Below are 20368 nucleotides of genomic sequence, written 5' to 3'. Positions count from 1 at the left end.
ATACATTCACACAGGGTAATGTTTTTTAAATATACATAGGCATTCTGATAGTTTTGAATAGAGAAATGTTTCTCTAGTAATTTATGCTAGTTTCCTTCTTCAAGGCAGAAAATCTTAAAATAAAAATATCTCCAGTCTATACAATTACACATGGTTTTTACATTGCCTCTGTGTAATTACTTAGACAGTAATAATAAAATATTTTAAATGCACTTGCATTTAAGCATATAATTAACCGTGTCCATGAAATTTGTGTTTAAAAGAAGTCTGGCAACTTATTGAGGAAGCTAACAGAAAAATCAACATCTGTTCTCAATAGAAGCTATTTTATTGAGTTTTTATAAGAATGTGCGTTGGAGGAGAAATGGGATTGGTGTGGTGTCAGTCATATTTTATTACAACATTAGGGATAAATGACATAATTTTCAGTGCCTCATTAACTCTGCCATAGAACCTGCTTACTCTGACCTACACTGTTATATTTAACCATATGCCTTAGCCCCAGAGAGCTAAATTTCTTAAAAAGACTTCCAGAGTCTTTTTAAAGAGAGTTCCAGAGGGCTTAACACAACTTTCTAGTCCTAAGAAGCACAGCCCAGATAGTGTTTTACAACTGGAAATAAAATGTTTGGGACCACAGACTCCAGAAAAAAATGAGGCTAGGCTAAGTGGCCTTTACCAGTCACCTACCCAGTGAGCAGGTAATAGCAGGCATGCCCAGAGGGGATGTGAAGATACAGAAAACACTGTAAAGATCCCAGGAAGCTCTGCTGTGGCCATCCCTGGAATGATTGGAACGGGGACAGAGACAAGGGCATGAAAAGCCTGCGTGCTGTTTCAGGACTGTGCAAATGGCCTAAGCTTCAGGGGCAAGGAGAGGATTCTAGACATGGACACAGGGTTTAGGAAAAATAAAGAGAAGAGATTTGCTTCCATTGCCCTAACTAGACAAAGAGTTCTTTGGACTTGGGCAAGCGGAGACAGGAAGTCATGAAGTAGAAAGCCCTTGAGCCCAACATCCTGGACAGAAGCATTAGGGAGGAAGTGAGAGTCAGAGAGGAAGTAGCCACTCAGAAGGGCCACGTGCTTGGTTTCATGCTGTGCTGCTGCCTTCTTGAAAACCTTAATGATTTTGTCTTTGGACTTGGGCTTTGTAAGTGAAGTCTGATGGGAAAACTGAGCGCATGCATGAGCAGAGGACCATTTTCCAATGCTGCCTGAGCTCAGAATTCCAATGGACTCAAAGTGAATAACAAGTGTGCTATGTCTGTGACTGAGTACCTGGGGGCACTGACAGCCCCGAGAGTCTGTGCTTCCCAATGGGAACCAGAAGGTGCTTCAAGTGTAGGCAGAAGGCAATGGCACCCTAAGAAACAGGAATGACCTCAACCAAGGGATTTGACGGGTCCATTCTTGCTTTTGTACTTTCCTATATTAGTGAACCACCGAGGCTGAAGATGATGATGTAGAAGGAAATGGAATGATGAGACTACCCAGAGTTCCCTTTTGGTTTAGTCCTGTCTTAGTTATCACAACCTGAATATAGAGTGTCTTGGTAGATCAAGAATTGAAATAGAAACAGTCAGGTTAGTTTTGTTGTAGCGTTTTCACTGTTGTGGTAAAAACAAAATACCTATGTATAAATTTGCTGCAAATGACAAATTGTGTAATTTAGGGATTGTGCATATGCATTAGATGTTCCTCTATTTGCATTTAAAACTGGCATTGCGCAATATAAACTGTGAAATTCATGGTAATTATTTAATATTTTAGTTTTTCTTTATTTAATAAACATTATAGCAAATAAAATGCACTCTGACAAGGTGAGAGAGAAAGAACTGAAAAAAGGAAAAAGCTATTTAGGGCTTTCAATGACGTTTCCCCCTACTTTTCCAACAAATTATGTAGGTTCCCCTAGAAGTAGTAGAGTAGTTGTCCATATAGATTCTTCCAGATCCTCTGCTCTGAGGTATTAGGGTGGAGGGATCCATGGAGCTGAAGGGGCCACACAAATAGGAATGGCAGCAGTCAGCAGCCACGTGTGGATGGATGCCTGAAGACCAGCTGGGCCTCTCTCCCAGCATCTGAGCACTGTGATAGATCCCCAGGATCTTGACTGATGCCTATGAAGGGGAGGATCCTTGAGACTGAGTTTAAAATACTGTGTAAGTTTCCAATTACTGTTATAACAAATTACCACCTAGTCAACAATTTAAAACAACACAAATCTGTTATCTTACAGTTCTGGAGGTCAGAAGTCGAAAATGTGTCTGTGTTCCTTTGGAGACTCTAGAACAGTGGTTCTCAACCTTCTGGCCCTTTAAATACAGTTCCTCATGTTGTGACCCCCAACCATAAAATTATTTTTGTTGCTACTTCATAACTGTAATGTTGCTACTGTTATGAATCGTAATGCAAATATCTGATATGCAGGATGGTCTTAGGTGACCCCTGTGAAAGGGTCGTTCGACCCCCAAAGGGGTTGTGACCCACAGGCTGAGAACCGTTGCTCTAGAAGAAGATCTCCCTGACTTTTCTAGATTCTAGTGCTTAGCTTGAAGCCCTTTCCTCCATCTTCAAAGCTATGTAGCGTCTTCCCTCTCTGTTTCCATATTCACAGTGTCCTCTCTCATATAAAGACATTTATGATTACATCAGATCCGCCCAGATAATCCATGGTCATCTCCCTGTCTCAAGCTCCTTAATTTTATCACATCTACAAAGTCCCTTTTTGCCACATTAGGTAACAAGTTGCAGAGGTTAGGACGTGGAGATCTTTGAAGGGCCATTATTCAGCCTACCACACCTACCATCCTCGGGTTGAGTGCTCAACATAGAAAGTAAGCTTAGTTACAACAAAATTAAATTTACTTTGTAAACATATAGGCTGAGACTCATACCCTCTATATTAAAGTTCAAAGTAGGCAATGGAAGAAAATAAAACAATCATTAAAACCTCTATCAATGATAGTAGCAAGAAGAGAGTTTGCATTTAATAACAGATGATTTCCCTCCCAGATTATTGTTAAAGGAGCTGGACAGGAGATGCAAAGTGTATTTTTAAATAAAGCATTTCTTAAAAATATACTCACCAAGGAGAGCGTAGTGAAGTTGAAGTTCTCAGTGGAGTAAATGTTGGCCATAGCAGTCATGTCTGATAAAAATCCACAGATTTCTGTGAAGGAGATTTACATTCTGGTGACAAATTCATTGCCAACTTCAGAATCTTGTAGCAACTGGGAAGCATTTATGTAATTGTATGCTGTAAGATTTCTTTCAATTCATATTCAAAAATATACTGCACATGTAAATTTTACTTGAAAATGCCCAGGCGAGAGTAAAGAATTCCTAAAAGTGACTAATTCCATCAAAACTGTAAACATTTGATTGCTGTAAGATACAGTGAGAAAAGTATAGTTGATTCTTATTTAAGGGAGTGAAAACTCAGTGGGTAAAGGGTGAATAATTTAAGAAGTTGTGCCTCATTCCATCCTGCTAACATGAGTGCTTGTGGTTGTTTTAAAATAATGTTGTCAAGTGGTTGTCATTTGTCCTCATGTCTGGGGCAAATCCAGAAGATGCTGGTAGAAAATCAACTTTGAAACAAAAATAACTGGCTACCTCTATGTGAACTTGAACTGCCCCTTTGGCTCACCCCTGTCCCCTGGCCTCCCTCTTGTGTACTCTCTCTCACTGGCATGTTTACTTCAGTGGTTCTCAATTCCAGCTCCACACTGGAATGGCCTGGAAGATATAAAAATACTGATGCCTCATATCTCCAGAGATTCTGGTTTAAGTGTCAGTGGGACCTAGGCATGAGTCTTACTTGTTTTTTTACAATTTTTTATTTTGGTATAATTCCACACTTACAAAAAATTTGCGATAATATAAAGAACTCTCAAACACCCTACACCCAGTTGCCCCCAAATATAATTATTCTGGACCTCGTTAAGAGTAAGTTGCAGATATGATTTTTTTTGGCCCTAGTTATTCATGCATATTTCCCAAATACAAGGAATTCCCATCCACAACCACAGAACAGTTACTGAAATTCAGGATGCTAACAAGAGTACTATTTCACCTACAGCCTGGTTGAGATTTTTGTCAGTTGTTCCAATAACATCCTGCCTGGCAAAGAAAACCCAACACCAGGGTGGTGATTTTTTTTAACAGTTCCATGGTGATGCCAATGTGCAGCTGAAATCGGACCCCACACCTGCCTTTAGCTTTAGCTGAAGGGTTACAAATTCTGGGAGATTCCTGGAGCCCCCAGAGGAGGGTTTGTAGGGTAGCACCTGAGAGGCGATGCCCAGGTAGTAGAGACCTGGAGGGGCAGGCCCTGCAAGTGGAGCCCGAATGGCACCAGGGCCAGGCTATGAAGACTCATCCACAGAGGATCGGGTGGAGAGGCATCCTCAGACCCTGAACTTCACCAGAAATGAACCTGTCCCTCTGTTTCCCCCTGACACCCACATACAGTCATTGCCAGTCCATGTTGATGCTTTTGCTAAGCAATTTGGGTCTATTGCTTTTGTTAGTAAATTATCCTCTAACAGTAACATCCTCTGACTACTGAATTAAAGCTGCTAAAGAATGACAGACTCTATTGTATGGTGCATCTCTATGAGTAATAAATGGGGCTCTTTTCTTTCCCCTGGGAAACTAAATTGAACCAGTCTAGTCTCAGTAATAAACAGTATTATGAGTCCTACTCCATAGGAAGTACATAAAACCTGCTTCAGATGATGGATTTTATATCTCCAATGAGGGTTAAACATTGTATTTAAAGCTCTTCCCATGCTGCTTGAATTCTATGTTACATTTTAGAGTTTAAAAAATGCCTTAGTACAAAAATAGAAAAAAAACACCCCAGATGATTTCACACTTTTCCCAGGGTCAAGGCAGTAATATACAAATCAGAGAGGGAAAGAAAATTGCATTTAAATATAGCATATTCTAAATGAGAATTTTGACTTTTATTTTGAGCTTTATGTAAGTGGTATAATTACAATTCTGCTGGGCAAATATACATGATGTAATTTTATGTAAAGAATACATGGGGGTTGGGAGTGAAAAGGGCCTAATAAATGGAGATGGAAGATGACTTGACTTTGGGTGGTGGGCACACAATGCAATGTGCAGATCTTGTCACAGAAATCCACTCCTGAAACCAATATGATCCTGTCACCCCAGTAAATTCAATTTAAAAAAATATAAGAACTTCTCTATAGCTTTGCTCTCTGCAGTTTCAGTTACCTGCAGTCAACCATGGTCTGAAAATATTAAATGGAAAATTCTAGAAATGTACAATTTTGAATTGTGGGCCATTCCGAGTAGTGTGATGAAATCTTGAGCCATCCTGCTTCAACCTACCCAGGATGAGAATCACTCCTTTGTCCAGCATCTCCACGTGGTATCCACTCCCCACCCGTTAGTCGCTTCATAGCTGTCTTGGTTATCAGGTGGACTGTGGCGGTATCTCGGTACTTGTGTTCAAGTAACCCTTCCTTTACCTGATTAATGGCTCCAAGTGTGAAAGTGGTGATGCTGGCAATTTGGATATGCCATGGAGAAGCTTCAAAGTGCTTCCTTTAAATGAAAAGGTTTGTCTGTAAAAGAAAAAACAGTGCCTATAGGGTTCATTACTATTGGCAGTTTCAGGCATCCACTGGAAGGAAGTCTAGGGACATGTGCCCTCTGGATAAGGGAGGGACTACTATGAGTGACTTGAGAGATCTGTGCAAAGCAAAATTTGTAAAATGAGAAATATGGTTTAGGACTTCTAAAATAATAATTAGTTTGCCATGTGAATAAAATGTGTAGTTTCTTTTAGAGAGTAAAGACAATATAATTTGCAAATTACTTTCATAATGAGTCCATTTACAGTGACTATAAGTTACTACTCTATTTTCTTGATGAATGTATAAATGAGGTTAATGAATCACACTTACATTAGTATTCTATAAAAATATGGGACCATAGAACTAAATTGAAATATTCCATATGGTAGAATTGAACTGAAATCGTCTCTATGTAAACTTTTAGGTTTTAGCATGCAGGTTCTTAAAAAAATGATTTTTTAATTATATTTTTAATATATCCTTGCCCTGGCCAGTGTGGCTCATTTCCTGGGTTTGGGGTCATTCCCCACCCTGAGTTGGGGCACATGCAGGAGGCAACAAGTTGATGTCTCTCTCTCTCTCTCTCTCTCTCTCTCTTTCTTTCTTTCCTTTTCCCCCTTCCCTCCCTCCCTTCCACTCTTTCTGAAAAGCATTGGAGAAATTATCTTCTGGTGAGGATTAATATAAGTAAACAAACAAAAATTGCTGGTGTTGAACAACAAAGAAAAAGGTATATATCTTTAATCACAGAGCAGGGTCAACAATGCTTCTATAGACAATAGCAATTGTTTGGTGTCACATTTCTCTTACATATTATATACTATGATTCATCCATCCATGCCACAAATATTTATTGAAATTCACTATATATCACCCCTATATGAGGTACGGTGCTTACAGAATTGCAGGTGAGGAGTTAGAGGCCAGTTGGTCAGGTGATCCTCAGGGCATGCCCATGGCTTACCCAAGGCTTAGGGAGGTTAGATCTGTAGCATGATGCCCTAATGAAGATTAAATCTGTACTTGTTTTATTCCATTCCATGGAAGGTGCCAGGACGTTTTCTCTATCAGAAAAGGATAAAATTGAACTTTGATGGATTTGGGATAATTTCTGATCTCATTCTCTATGCCCCTCCAACCCCATCTATACTCTCTCCCTCAGAAGCATAGGACATTTGGAAAAGGGAGGGATGGTAGCTATATTGCATGGAAATGTACTTTAATGATATGTTTTTCTGTTTATAATTCTAAAAATGTAAGTTTCTAGACAACAGAGAGGAAGAGGATAGGGAGAATGATGTGATGTTTGTGTTTTAAAAGTTACAGTACCTTACGTAAGTGGTCATCTCCTAGGGGTGGTGTGTATGCTCAAGGGATACTGTTACACACAGGCCTAAAGCTACGGCCCAGGATAAAGGCTACAGCCTTCTTGTGGCCCAGTGCTTCTTAACTGGGGATGGTTTTGCCCCTAAGGGAACACTTAGAAATATCGGGAGACATTTTTGATGGTCAAGACTGGAGGGAGTAGTGTTACTGACAAGAAGTTGGTGGAGGTCAGGGTTGTTACTAAACATCCTGCAATTCACCAGCTAGCCCCACAACAAAAAATGTTCAATATGTCAATAGTGCCAAAGTTGAAAGCCCTGTTATAAGCTGACAGCTTAAGCATAGTGCTGTAACTTAGGATGTTCTCAAAAATTGCTTATTGATTGCATCAATTAATGCGTGAGTGAGTAAATGGCTAAGCTTTTGAAAGTGATTATTTCTCAAGTCAATACTGTATTCAACTCTATGTCAAGTTGGACTGGAGGTACTGACTGCAAATTGGCATAGGGAGGTCACAAAAAAAGTATTTTTTTTCTATAGGGTACTACTACTATTATCCTATTTGCTGGATATTTAATCAATTTTAAAGGGTGATATTTCTTAATACATATTTCTTGAGCACTTACTGTGTATCAGATACAACTCCAGAGGGAAAGACTGGCATATTTTCATAAACACACTCACAGATACATATATGAATATTTATGTGAATCTGAAATATACACCCCAATTTCATAACAAAGTTTAGTTCTAGAGAATGGTCTAGGATTTGGGGAGTTGGTCAAGGAAGATTTTATCTATAGTGTTTGAATATTTTTTTACAACAATGTACTTTTGCATATTTGCATAACTAAAACATAAACATTAATTCCAGAAAACTAGTACTATCTGCTTTAAAAGTATGTATATACTTTATTTTTGGTTAACATTTTTTCAATACTTTATTATAAGCATTTTCAAATATACAGAGAAACTGAAAGAATTATACAATGAACACCCAGATATCCACCCCCTAGTTTCACATACATATTTTAATACACTTGGCTTTATCACATATCCCTCTGTACCTTGTCCATGTCCATCCATCAATATATCATATTTTTAAATATATTTCAAAGTAAGTTGAGTGCATCAATGCACTTTTCTCTACTTCAGTCTGCATATCATCGGCTAGAACTTAGTATTTATAATTCAAATGTACTTTTTAATACTATCTTGTTATGCAACACAAATGCCTGAAATATAAGCATGAGTTTCATTTTATAGGTCAGCCACTGATTTCCTTATGTAACTGGTTCAAGTGAGCCATGTAGAAATCTGACCTCTAAACAGTGATTGTGTTAATATTTTTCCTAAGGGATACCCCTTAAGGAACTCTTGTTAATCAAAGGGTCAGTTAGTAGATCCATTATTCATTTTATCTAACAATAAAGTTCCACTACAAACTGAAAAAATAGTAGGCTCCAGAAAGCACTGCACTGAGTGTTCTCGGTGACTGAAAATCCAGCCACACTTGGATTTTGGTAGCCTTTCCAGAATGTACAAAAGGCCTTATTGGGGGGAGTGGAGAAACCTTATCTCTTTTGTTCATAATTTTCCCCCAGAGCACAGTTCAGTGACTGGCACATAATAGATCCTCAATAAATATTCATTAAATGGGTGAATGGTTGAGTGAATATTTTGTGTATAGATGGCATGCAGTAGGTTATTTGTGAAACTGATTGATAAACCTGAAGGCCTGAAGAAAGGGCAGGACCGGGATGACCTTCTGGCATTACCAGTTAGAGAGTCTTTCATCCATTCTTACCCCTTTCTAAGACATCAATGCACAAAACATTATGAATAAAATTTGAAAAATATTTAATTCAGTATCTTCATAATAAAGAAAAAGCTACAAAGGCTCACCATAATTACTGGGGGGAAAATATTGGTTAGTTGTCTACAAAGATCATAAAAATTAATTGAATGTAGTATATAAACTTATCATGTTCCTTAAGTATGGTATTGATTTAGATTAGAAAGCACTATAATGAAATAATCTTGGTATTTTGTAAAAAGTCATATAAAAATATTAATGTTTTTCATTACTGTTTTTGGTTATTTGGTTTTCTCTCCTGTTCTTGATTAATCTTGTCCTAGATATAGAAAGCATGTTAATCCTTTCAAGAAGAAAAACTTGGCTTTAGTGGTTCCCTTTATTCTTTTTGTTTTCTATGTTGTTACTTTCTGCTCTTATAGTTATTTTTCCCTCCATTCTTATGATTTGATATACTATTCTTCATACTTCCTATTTTTATTTATTTTATTATACATATATAATGTTGAAAGTATCACATATGTCCCTTTTTCCCTCCCATTGACCTCTTCTAGCCTGCCCCTGCCCCCCACCTCAGGCCTTCACCACCCTATTGTCTATGTCCATGGATTATGCATATATGCATACAAGTTCTTTGGTTGATCTCTTCCCAGCCCCACCCTCCCTTCCCTCTGAGATTCAACAGTCTGATTCATGCTTCTATGTCTTTGGATCTATTTTGGTCATTAGATTCCACATATGAGCGAGATCATGTGATAGATTCCACATATGAGTGAAATCACGTGATACTTGTCTTTCTCTGACTGGAAGTAGATAAATGAAAGTGTGCTGAGCTCATGATGTTTGGCCTTTTTCCCCCCCTCTAGACATCACTTTGTAACAGTGGTTTTTCAACCTCAGGTGATTTTGTCTTAGCCTGGGGGAGCATTTGGGAACATCTGCAGACATTTTTCATTGTTACAAACTATCACCAAAACTATCAATAATCCTATATAATAAACTACAATAATCCTATATATTATACTTCTTTATTAATGTGTGACAAAAAGTTACAAAAGTGACTGGAGAAAAGTGCTACTGGCCTTTAGTGGGTAGAAGCCAGTAATACGCTAAGCATCCTACAATGCACAGGACAGCACCCTCCCCCTCCCAGAAATATTATCCACTCATAAATGTCAATTGTGTTAAGGTTGAAAAAAACCCTCTACTTTAGAGCATTCTATAAGGTTTGAAATATAACATTTTGTTGTAATTCAGTTAAAAAACTTTCTAATTTCCATTTTGATTACTTCTTTAATCATGTGTGATTTATAAACGTTAAGCTTTAATTTATAACCATATGGAAGTTTTCTCCTCTTTTTTGACTGACTGAAGCTTTTAATTTTCTGCTTAAATGAATTGTGATAAGAAAACATTCTCTGTGTATTTCCAGCCATTTGAATTTTCTTGGGACAGATTTGTGACCCAGTAAGTAATTGTGTAAATGTTCAGTTTGTCTTTGATGAGAAAATGTTTCTGAAGGTGTTGGGTGAAATACTCTGTATACATTAGGTTGATTTTTATGATTATGCTAGAGGCCTGATGCATGAAATTAGTGCAAGGAACTTGGCCCTCACAGCCCCATCTTCCTCAGCCCTTGCAGCCCTGGCTGCCTCTTGGCCCCTCGGCTCCTCCCCCCGCCCACTGGTCGTTCTGGAGGGTTGTTCCACCCTCCAGTCTAATTAGCATATTACCTCTTTATTATATAGGATTATTGATAGTTTTGGTGCATGTCTGAAAAGTTACAAAAAACTGTTTTAAAATCTACTATGATTGTGGAGTTACTTATCTTCTCATTGTATTTCTCTCAGATCTTTATACATTTAGAAAATGAGTTTAGGTATATAAAAATATAGAATTGTTATTTCTTCCTAGTGAATAATCATTATGAAGAAACCATGAATAGAGAATGATATTTGACTAAAGACCTTTTATTAGTTTAAAGTTTACTTTGTCTGGTATTTTGAAAGATTACAGTATTACACTTACTCAAAAAAATATAATCTGCATCCTTTACTAATCAACACTTAATGATAATTTGCTCCTATATTTTGATCCGAACAGTAAAAGAACCTTGGAATACTTTAATTTTATGTTTCTTTCTTCTGACTATTTTTGTGTGCATTTTAATTGTATATTTTATTTTATACAAATACAATTTTTATTACTGTTTATACTGTCATATTTTATTTAATTTTACTGACATATTCATCATTTTGTTTGGTCTTCATTTTTTCCTATACCTTCTATCTCTAACTTGCAATTACATTTACTTCTGCATTCTATTTTTAATTTTAATTTTTGTAATTTTTCTACCTATTATCTTCACTTTTTTCTGTTTTCTTTAATGTTGATATGCTGGCAGTAAATTTTCTTAGTTTTTGTTTGACAAATTAAGAAAAGTTACCTATAATATCAAAAGATATTTTTGCTGGGTTTAAAATTCTAATTTGATAGATTTGTTGGGGGCAGGTATATTGAAAATATTATCCTAATATGTTCTGATTTCCATTGTAGCTGTCAATCTAACCACTATTTTTTTTAAGGTTTTGATTTTTTCCTTAGCCTGTTATTTATGATTTTGTCTTTATCTTTAAACTTGCTGGAGTTTTGATATCACATGTCTCAGTGTGGATTTTTTATTTTGTTTATATTGATTGTGATCTTTTGCTCTTTTTGAATCAGCATATTGGTGTCCTTCCTCAGTTCTGAAAAATTCTCATACATTATCTTGTCGAGTATTGCCTCTGCCTCATTCTCTTTTTCTTCTCATTCTAGGACTCTAATTAAATTCTTACCTGTTCATGGTAACTTCTGTTTTGTTCACCCTCTCCTCCATATTTCTCATCCTTTTGTGTTTCTATACTTCATCCTTAATAATTTTTTGGCCTACTTTCTGTTTCACTAATTTTATTGTCTGCTCTGTCTAATCTTCTATTAAACACATTTATTGAGTTCCTGAAAATTTTTCAATTGACTTTTAGAGAAAGAGGAAGAACGAGAAAGAGAAACATCATCGATGTGAGAGAAAAACATTGATCGCTTGCCTCCCATATGAACCATTACCGGGAATCCAACCCACAACCTAGTATGTGTCCTGACTGGGAATAGAACCAGCAAAGTTTTGGTGTATGAGACAATGCTCCAACCAACTGAGCCACACAAGGGTCTTCATAGTGCTTTTTTAAACCATACAAATATATAGACATCATCATCATCATTTCATAATTCAATATTTGTTTAGATTTACTGATACATTTTTCTTTTATTTTCTCTTACATTTTAGAATAATCACAATAATAATTTTCCTCCTGCTTGAATAACATACCTTCAATATTTAGTGAGAGTTTATTGCTGTAAGTGGTAAACAGTTGTTGTTTGTCTAACATTTTTTTTTATTTCATCATCAATTTTAAAAAGGTAATCATTTTACTGAGTATTTAATTCTTATTTGATAGTTACTTTTCTCAGAACCCTGAAGATATAATTCTATTTTTTCGTAGTTTCTATTGTTATTATTGAGAACTTAGCCATCATTATATTCCCTGTTCATTTTTAGGTAACTTGTCTTCTTTCTCAGTCTACTTTGAAGATCCGTACTTTTTCTTTGCTCTTCTGAAGTTTGACTATGTGTCTTTGTACATACATCCTGTTATTTATCCTCTTCGGGATTTATTGGGCTTTCTAAATAGTAATATTTTTGCCTATGAGAAAATCTAGAAAGTTCTCAGCCATTATATTTTTATTAAAAAAACTACATTTTTATTGATTTTTTACAGAGAGGAAGGGAGAGGGATAGAGAGTTAGAAACATCAATGAGAGAGAAACATTGATCAGCTGCCTCCTGCACACCTCCTACTGGGGATGTACCCACAACCAAGGTACATGCCCTTGACCGGAATCGAACCTGGGACCTTTCAGTCCGCAGGCTGATGATTTAGGGCTCAGCCATTATCTTTTTAATTGTGCCTCTTTGACGTTGTCTCTCATCTCCTTCTGGAATATTTTTTTTACTTACTATCCCTTCTCAATACAGCTTCTGTGCCTCACTGTATCTCTTATTTTCTAATAACATCTTCATGTTTGTCTTATTTGCTGTTTAGTTTTAAATCTGATCATTTTTATTTTTAAAAGTTCCATTTGATTTATTCTCAAATATTTTTTAAAATAAAAATCTTGTTCTTTGCTCATGTCTTCCTGCCTATCTTTGATGCTTTCAAATGTATTCAACATATTTTTTTATATTCCATAATCCCAACATTCCATGTAGGCAAGTTTTATTCTAAAGTCTGTACATTTCTTCAGGCACTCACAGTAAAGTGGAAATAGTTTTGAGATAAGAATAAAAACATTAACCCATCCACAGGGGATTTCAATGTGTTATAATCTCATTACCTGAAGGCATTACCAACTGGGGACCACTGTAAATTAAATTTGCACTTGAGGCTTTCTGTCCTATACATTTAGCAGAATTCCAGCTTTCAAGTGATGTGAAGGTTGGCTTGAAAAATCATTTTCCTGGGAAAATAATAAAATTTAGCTGCTGGCCCCTATGGGAATCCTCACTGGCAAGACAAGTACAAGACCTGGAGAAGAAATAGCACTGTGTTCATTGGGGCTTATGTTTTTATCAGTATTGTCAAAGTATGATATTTAAACAGCACTTGCTTCAAACTACTGTCTCTTTACATGCCATCATCTCCTCTGTCATACTTTCCTTCCCACTAGGTGATGTTGGAGTTGCCTCAGGCTTTCTGGGTTCTGAGTAAGAATTTAGTTGGGAATGTAATATTTTTACTGCAATTTGGACGGGCATTTTGGAATGCTTTAACAAAGTACATCATTATCTATAGGCCTTTTTCAGATATATTTTGTCATCTTAAAATCTATTTCCTAAGAACTGAGAGAAAATTCAGATTAAAAAAATGGAATTTGAAACAATAGCAATAAAGATTGCCAATGCTATCAAGAGAAATGATCCTGGCATCAAAAAGTAAATTATAATAAAAAATTTATCATACCAAGAGCAATATTTCATGAAGAGGAAGAGAGAAATGTCAAATAGAAGTAGCAAGTAGAATCTTGATTGTTTTACAATCCAACTGATGAAAGGAGGTGAGACATATAAATATGTCGAAAAACTTTAAGTTTATGCTGCTTTGACAAGAGATATTAACATTGAAGATGGAAACAAAACTCATAATACATCAGTTTAATGAGAACATCTATTCATGCATATCATCAATTCAAGCATATTTAAGATTGGCCACTGTACAAGAAATTGTAAAAAAAAAAAAAAAAAGCCCTGAAACTTTCCAGCTCACAAATGCAGAAAAAATACAGACTTTGTCACACTTAATAATCTTAAAATTTTTCATCTCACCAATATTGAATTGTGAAGCAGAAGGAGTCTTTTTAAAGTATTGACCTAAAAAGACTGTTTTTGATCAAACATGGTGGAAAAGACTAAATTATCTTTTTATCCCCTCAATAGAATTAATACAACAAAACTTCTGTCATATAAAGAGGTGGTCAAGGAATTGCAGACAAAAAAACATGGGAAAACATCATTGACATGCTGTGTCAGACAATTATTTAATAGAACATGTTATGTTCTGGATTTTTTTATTTTTGACAGCTTCTTCAAATTTATATCTTATTATGATTATTTTTACTCCAAGTAAATATTTTTAATACTTACCCTTATATTCATAATCTTGTATTCATTTTATTCAAGAGGCCTCCTTGCATAACTTGCTGAAATTTTACTCCAGAAAATCTGGGTCCACACCAGGCTGGCTCATCATGAATCTTCAGGGAGGAATTATTTTTCTGTGTGCACAGGGCCAACACATGACAGGCAAGCACCTTGCTGTCTCTCTCTGTGCTGTATATTTATTTCTCACTGAGATGAGCCCTTTGGGGTCCCTGCTTAGGCCTCTTGCTTCAAACTACTGTCTCTTTACATTCCATCTCCTCTGTCTCATGGATCATCACCAAATAGCAGAGTCCAAGGTCACCAGGGTTCTACAGAAATCAAAAGTGGCCCTGGGTGCTTCCCTATATCCCAGATTTCCCACCTAGCTAATTAACTTTCTCCCTTCCTTCCCTTTTTCTTTCTTCGTGTCTGTTGATTCCTTTCTTTCTTGCCAGTTCCACAACACGTTTTTAAAAATTTTAAACACACTCTTCTCCCTCCCTCCCCCTCCAAATTTTAGTTTCTTTTAGTGAAAGGAACTTTTAAATATTTAACCCAATAGCCTCCCAGCAATTAAAATACCTGCACATCCTATGTCCAAAATTATATATAAGATGTTTATCTGAATTGACAGGAATATTTTTCTTGATACTTTATAATCTCTTTCTCTGTAAGTTATTACAATTACAACGTGCGCTATAGATTTTCCTTCCAAGACAATATTTAGTATCAGTTGTCATTTACTTCATGACTCTTACATAATAGTGATTGTCCCGTTTTTGTAATATGCCAAAGTTCTGGCTTTCAATCACTTCTCAGCCACCAGCAACCTGCTGAAGTTAAATGGGTCAGGCCCTTGATCTAATTTCAGATATGAGTCACTAAAAATATTAAAGTTGATGAATAATAATACCACTCGTGCCACATTGAGAAAGCCTTTGGCAAGCTGCTTAGTTCTCACCAGCTATTATGGAAAGAGACCAAGGCAGGGAAAGCTGCTTTCTCCCTGGCCCCAGCTTCTACCCCAGGGCTGTGGAAGAGGTTGCTGCAATAAAAGCGAACCAGATCCAAGAAGAATTAAGCTTACACTTGCTTCCTCCCAAAGATAGGCTGCAGAAGGAAGAGAATCTCCTTGAATCATTTCACTATTTTATAGGTTGGGAAAGGTACTTAGATTGTGTTTAGCATCCAAATCAAACAATGTAACAGTTTCCCCTAAGGGGTTGCTTCAATGATCTGAAAACTCACTGTGTCTGCTTCTGCGTTTTATTTTAATAGCGTCTGGGTCATTAAAAGCACCAGCTCTGCTTATATTTCATGCCCAGCACAAAGGACCCAAGACACCTGCCTGTCAGTTTGCAACCACTCTTTTGCCTTTCTTTCTTTTTTTTGTTCATAAACCGCGAAGAACAAGTGTACTGGACAATTTCTGAAATTTCTGTAGAGTACAGTAATTCCCTTATCCAAGGGGCATACATCCCAAAACCCCAGGAATGCCTGAAAGTGCAGATAGTACCAAGCCTTATATAGATATAATATTTTCTCCTATACCACACATACCTATGATAAAGTTTAATTTATAAATTAAGCATAGTAAGAGATTAACAACAATAACAAAACATAAACCAATTATAACAATATACTGTCATAAAAGTTATGTGAATGTGACTTCTCTCTTTCAAAATATCTTATTGTACTATATTCACCTTTTCATTAAAGAAAGTGCTTTATGGCTTGTCTTTGGTGTATCTGAATTGCCAGCATCACTCAGTTTGCACTTTGGGGTTGTTATTACGTAAAGTAAGGGTGACTTGAACACAAACACTGTGATACCATGACAGCCAACCTGATAATCAAGAAGGCTACTGACTACTAATCATGTTTAAATTAACTGCCAAACCACTAGATGAAGGCTGTGCATACATTTTGTAGTATTTTCCAAATTTGAATGATTGGTAGTAGCTTTCTGGAATAGGGAGTTTAATTATATTTTAATTTTTTCAGAAGGAATTTAAAGCCATGTCTTGGTCAGAGGGAGAAAATATACAGGAGGATTAGTCATGTATTTGCCCTCACTAGACTTGGTAAAACTACTAGTTAAAAACAAAACAAAACTATAAATGATTTTTTAGAACTTACTAATTATTTCAAAAGACCAGGTTGATCTATATATGTCTATTTTAAATATTAACAAAGAGGGAGACTATCTAAAGAAAGGATGATATTCCTGAGTCTGAAGAAAAAGTGGGACAGAATCCTGTTAATAAAATGGGCCCTTATGGTTGAAAAGGCAAATATTATAGTTATTAATGATAACCCTGTAACAACAGGACAGTTAAAGCAAATTTGTGTCTCTGTATGAGACTTTGAGTTAAAAAGTCATCAATATTGCAAATAATTGTATATTGATAGAAATACTTCAAAATTAAAATAATAAGGCAATCAATTAATAATTGGGTTATTTTCTTACCAACATATCTCCTCCATGAACTCTCTTTGCAAAATAATTATGAATATGTTCAGCTGCTAAGAGCAAAAAAATCAAATTCTTGTTTTAAATAAAAGTTTATTTTATTTATAGAGTAAGAAGCTGGTAGGCAAGGATTGCTGGCATTGGCTCAACCAGTAACAATGATCCCAAGAATCAGCTCTTCCTAGCGTTCTGCTTTGTCATCTTGAATATGTTGGATTTTACTCTCATGCTTGTCCCTAAATGGTTATAACAAACCAAAGCATCATGTCCACATTCCAAAAAATGACGTAAAAGGCAAAATGCCTCCTCCTGAGAAGGCTTAGTCTTTTTATTTTGAATAGTATGCCTCTTCGCAGCAAATTTTTCCTTACATCTCCTTAGCCAGAACAGACCACTTGCCCATCTTTGGGCCCATTCCCAAATAGGAATGATCATAGCTGGTTTTATCCCCTGAGGATGGGAGGTGCCTCCCTTTCTAGCCATCAAGAGATCTTCGCCCACTTCCTCAACATAAAAGTGGCATAGTGGCTGTGAGCAATAAACACCGTCATCTGCAAAGGGCACAGATATTTTAGGGGATTCAGAATAATATCATTTGAATCAAAGCATGATTTTTCTTGAAATAGCTTAGGGTAAATACTTGCCAAATTCTTAAAGTTTGAAATATAGAGTTGGTTCTTCCAAACAAAAATAGGTAAAGGGCTATTTTATCAAGCTATTGTTAGAAAAGATGAATCATCATAGCATTAGCCTGTATTATCTAAAAAATCCTAAACTAAGTCTAAATAAAAGTAAGCTAAGGCTAAATTGGTCGGTTTCCATATAAAAAAAATAACCTTGACTAAACTGTTGGTTATTTTTGATGTTATATTTTTTCTCATAGTGCCAGACACTGTTTCAAAATTAAGACTATATTTTACCGCAGTGCATGACACAGAATGGTAGTTGGCAGTGCTGTGTTTCTGGGAGAATGCGTCAGAATGATCCCTAATTTCTTCTTTTAAATTAAAAGAAAGTTATTTTCATTGCTCAACCTGTCCTCCCATTTGGCAACCATCAGTTTCTTCTCTATATCTATGGACCTGTTTTGTTTCATTTATTCATTTTTTTTTGTTTTTTAGATTCTACCTATAAGTGAAATCATATTGTGTTTGTCCTTGTCTGACTTATTTCATTTAGTATAATACCCTGTAAGTCCAACCATGTAGTTCAAAATGGCAAGCATATATATATATATATATATATATATATATATATCACATTTTCATCTATCTATTTGCTGGACATCTAGGTTGCTTTCATATCTTGGCTATTTCTAATAATGCTGTAGTGATCATAGGGGTGCATATATATTTTTGAATTAGTGCTTTTGTTATCTTTAGATAAATACCCAGAAGTGAAATTGATGGATTTTGTGGCAGCTCTATTTAAAATTTTTAAAAGAATCTCTCTAGTGCAGTGGTTCTCAACCTTCTGGTCCTTTAAATACAGTTCCTCATGTTGTGACCCAACCATGCTTTGATTTAAATTATTTTCGTTGCGACTTCATAACTGTAATGTTGCTACTGTTGTGAATCGTAATGTAAATATCTGATATGCAGGATGTTCTTAGGCGACCCCTGTGAAAGGGTCGTTTGACCACCAAAGGGGTTGAGACCCACAGGTTGAGAACCGCTGCTCTAGTGGCTTTACTAATTTACAATCCCACCAACTGTGAATGAAGGTTCCCTTTTCTCCACATCCTCACCAGCATTTGTTATTTGTTGCTTTATTACTGATAGCCATTCTGACAGCTGTGAGGTGATATATCATTATGGTTTTAATTTGCATTTCCCTGGTGATTAGTGATGAACATCTTTTCATATGTCTATTAGACATAAGTATGTCTTCATTGGAGAAATATCTCTGCAGGTCCTCTGCCCATTTAAATTGGCTTCCAGGGGGTGGGTTATACAGGGAAAAAAATCATTAATCATGGTGACTTAGGGAGTTAGGGTCCTGGTCTCTACTGATTGGTCAGTGCTAGGGTAGGGTAGTTGATGAGTGCATTTGGTCCTTATGTCAGCCATGGCATCACTTCATCTGGTTTGAATGCTTTCCTGGTCCTGGAGCTGAAACACAACTGAGACTTAGATGTTATCTCTAGTTCGACTGAAATGCTGTCTCAGAGTTCAATACACATGAGGCTTTGTTCCTAAGATTGTTTGATGTTGACCAGATCCGAATGGTCTTGAGGGCTTAATGATGATGGGAATGGACATGCGAGGGAGAAGCATTCAGGTGAGTCAGGGTGCTGGGTGAGGCCAGTTTGAGTCAACAGGAAAAAAAGGAGAAAATGTCATATTAAAGAAACGAAGTTGTCTACGGGGTTACAAAGTTCTCCTTAAGTTCGGCTATTCCTTTCAAGTTTGGTGAGCATCTTTATGTCTGTTTCTTTGAATTCTTTATTAGGCAAATTACTTACTCCTTTTCTTCAGGATTCCCTGCCCCAACCCCTAGAGATTTTACTTGTTCTTGCATTTGAGAGGTATTTTTCTGTGTGTTTTTTTTCCATTTTGTTTGACTTCCTATATTTGTTTCTATGAATTAGGCAAATAGCTATCTCTTCCAGTCCTGAAAAAGTAGCCTTACATAGAAGCAGCCCCTGTATAGGCTGTGTGTGTTGGGTGGTGTTGCCAGGCTGGCAGCAGCTGAATGGGTGCCTAAGGTGTCTGGAGCACTGGCCTAGGGAGCTGGATCAACTCTAGGTGGGAAGCCAGTTGGAGGAAGTAAGGCCCTGGTGAGCCTGGCCTGCACCCTTTGTTTGGGCCAGAAATGGGCTTGGGTGGTGTGTCTGGGAATGCGCTGCCGCAATCCTGCAGGTAGTCCAGGGCACCTGGAGAATGCCCCGCCCACTGTGAAAGTGGAAGGGACCGGAAACCATTGCACTCACCAAGTCCTCTGATCTGGAAAATTCCTGCGGTCCCTGGAGAGCTCCTGCTGCTCCCCAGCCTTCTCTCCACAGTCTCTGTCTTGCTTGTTGCACAGAAAGTGGTCTTATCTAAAAGCTACCTCTGTGTCGGCTTTATGGGCTAGGTAGTTTTGGGAAGCAGGTTGGAGCAGGGCAGGCACATACTGTGCTTGGGACACTGGCCTGCGGGGCTGGAGTGGCTCCTGGCAGGGAGCCCAGAGGTGTGTGGGACACCCTGTTGTTCCTGCCTGCTCTCTTTGTTCAGAGTCAAAAGGCTCCAGGCAATGTAGCTGGGAACAAAATGTGATGGGAAACTGGGAGGATCTTGCAGGTAGGCCAAAGCACAGAACAGAGCTCTCGTCTGCCCAGTCAACGTGGAGTGGGGCATAAGCCAGCGATTTTCAACCTTTTGCATCTCATGGCACACATAATCACTAAAATTCTG

At 37.0% G+C, this 20368-nt stretch overlaps 1 protein-coding gene and 1 long non-coding RNA gene across 2 annotated transcripts in view; one reads left to right on the top strand and one right to left on the bottom strand.

The window, feature by feature from the left end:
- Nucleotides 1-20368, top strand: part of RARB (retinoic acid receptor beta) — an 851244-nt gene that overhangs the window by 56566 nt on the left and 774310 nt on the right. The gene's annotated exons all lie outside the window — the stretch shown is intronic.
- LOC138992522 (uncharacterized) lies at nucleotides 1824-19992 on the bottom strand. Its single transcript, XR_011468104.1, has 3 exons — nucleotides 19906-19992; nucleotides 3093-3175; nucleotides 1824-2147 (listed from the first exon to the last, which is right to left on the bottom strand). It is a non-coding gene; the product is annotated as an uncharacterized lncRNA (long non-coding RNA).

This window comes from Myotis yumanensis, unplaced genomic scaffold (genome assembly GCF_028538775.1).
Source record: "Myotis yumanensis isolate MYYU_CA2020_CCGP unplaced genomic scaffold, mMyoYum1.0.hap1 SCAF_14, whole genome shotgun sequence".
Classification (NCBI taxonomy): Eukaryota; Metazoa; Chordata; class Mammalia; order Chiroptera; family Vespertilionidae; genus Myotis; species Myotis yumanensis.
Note: the sequence above shows the minus strand (reverse complement) of the source record. Positions and strands in the feature narration are given on the sequence as shown.